Raw genomic sequence first — 2,373 nt, forward strand, 5'->3', positions numbered from 1 at the left:
GTTGATGGATGCGTCAAGGACCATGATGGCGGAGTTCAAGTCTCCATACAACTTTTGGGCCGAAGCCATCAACACCGTGTATCATGCATCCAATTGGCTCTATCTCCGCAAAGGCTTTAACAAGACTCCATACGAGATTCTCACCGGTAACAAGCCCAACCTCAAGTACTTCCGGGTGTTCGGGTGTAAGTGTTTCATTCTCAAGAAAGGTGTTCAGTTGTCTAAATTTGAGGCTAGAGCTTATGAGGGCATATTTGTTGGTTATGCTACAAACTCTAATGCTTACCATGTCCTCAATAAGTCCACAGGACTTATTGAGGAGACATGTAACATCGAGTTTGATGAGAATAATGGCTCCCAAGTGGAGCAAAGTGGTACTTGTGATGTAGGTGATGAAATTCCTCCCCAAGCCATAAGAAGAATGGGTTTTGGATTTATCATACCTATTGAGGAACCACTTGTGGCCGAAGGAGTGGAACAATAAGTGGAACCATGATACGTCTCCGTCGTATCTACTTCTCCAAACACTTTTGCCCTTGTTTTGGACTCTAACTTGCATGATTTGAATGGAATTAACCCGGACTGACGCTGTTTTCAGCAGACTTTCCATGGTGTTATCTATGTGCAGAAACAAAAGTTCTCGGAATGACCTGAAACACCACGGAACGTCTATTTGGAAATAATAAAAAATCCTTGCAAAAGATGAAGACCAGGGGGCCCACACCCTGTCCACGAGGGTGGAGGGCGCGCCCCCCTACCTCGTGGGCCCCCTGGAGCTCCTCCGACCTCAACTCCAACTCTATATATTTGCTTTCGGGGAGAAAAAAATCAGAGAGAAGAATTCATCGTGTTTTACGATACGGAGCCGCCGCCAAGCCCTAAAACCTCTCGGGAGGGCTGATCTGGAGTCCGTTTGGGGCTCCGGAGAGGGGGATTCGTCGCCATCGTCATCATCAACCATCCTCCATCACCAATTTCATGATGCTCTCACCGCCGTGCGTGACTAATTCCATCGTAGGCTTGCTGGACGGTGATGGGTTGGATGAGATCTATCATGTAATCGAGTTAGTTTTGTTAGGATTTGATCCCTAGTATCCACTATGTTCTAAGATTGATGTTGCTATGACTTTGCTATGCTTAATGCTTGTCACTAGGGCCCGAGTGCCATAATTTCAGATCTGAACCTATTATGTTTTCATGAATATATGTGAGTTCTTGATCCTATCTTGCAAGTCTATAGTCACCTACTATGTGTTATGATCCGGCAACCCCGAAGTGATAATAATCGGGACCACTCCCGGTGATGACCATAGTTTGAGGAGTTCATGTATTCACTATGTGCTAATGCTTTGTTCCGGTACTCTATTAAAAGGAGGCCTTAATATCCCTTAGTTTCCATTAGGACCCCGCTGCCACGGGAGGGTAGGACAAAAGATGTCATGCAAGTTCTTTTCCATAAGCACGTATGACTATATTCGGAATACATGCCTACATTACATTGATGAATTGGAGCTAGTTCTGTGTCACCCTATGTTATGATTGTTACATGATGAACCGCATCCGGCATAATTCTCCATCACCGATCCAATGCCTACGAGCTTTTCACATATTGTTCTTCGCTTATTTACTTTTCCGTTGCTACTGTTACAATCACTACAAAACACCAAAAATATTACTTTTGCTACCGTTACCACTACTATCATACTACTTTGCTACTAAATACTTTGCTGCAGATACTAAGTTATCCAGGTGTGGTTGAATTGACAACTCAACTGCTAATACTTGAAAATATTCTTTGGCTCCCCTTGTGTCGAATCAATAAATTTGGGTTGAATACTCTACCCTCAAAAACTGTTGCGATCCCGTATACTTGTGGGTTATCAAGACTATTTTCTGGCGCCGTTGCCGGGGAGCATAGCTCTATTCTTTGAGTCACTTGGAATTTATATCTGCTGGTCACTATGAAGAACTTGAAAGACGCTAAGACAACAATTTATCCTTCAACTACGAGGGGAGGTAAGGAACTGCCATCTAGCTCTGCACTTGATTCACCTTCTGTTTTGAGTAAGCTTGCGACACCTAAACCTGCTTCTGCTATTCGTTCTGATATGTCGCATGTTATTGATGATGCCACTTCTGCTATGCATGATACTTATGATGAAACTACTTCTATGCTTGATACTACTGTGCCACTTAGTGAATTTCTTGATGAACAAATTTCTAGGGCTAGAGAGAAAGAAATTATTGAAACTGATTATATTGATGAAAGTGATGATGAAGACTTGCCTGCTATTCCTGAGGGTTATGTTTTTGATAAATAAGCTTCTTTAGCTATTTTAGCTTGCAAAGATAGATATGAACTCAAGAGGTTAT

The sequence above is a fragment of the Aegilops tauschii genome, chromosome 6, assembly GCF_002575655.3.
Source record: "Aegilops tauschii subsp. strangulata cultivar AL8/78 chromosome 6, Aet v6.0, whole genome shotgun sequence".
In the NCBI taxonomy this organism is placed as follows: Eukaryota; Viridiplantae; Streptophyta; class Magnoliopsida; order Poales; family Poaceae; genus Aegilops; species Aegilops tauschii.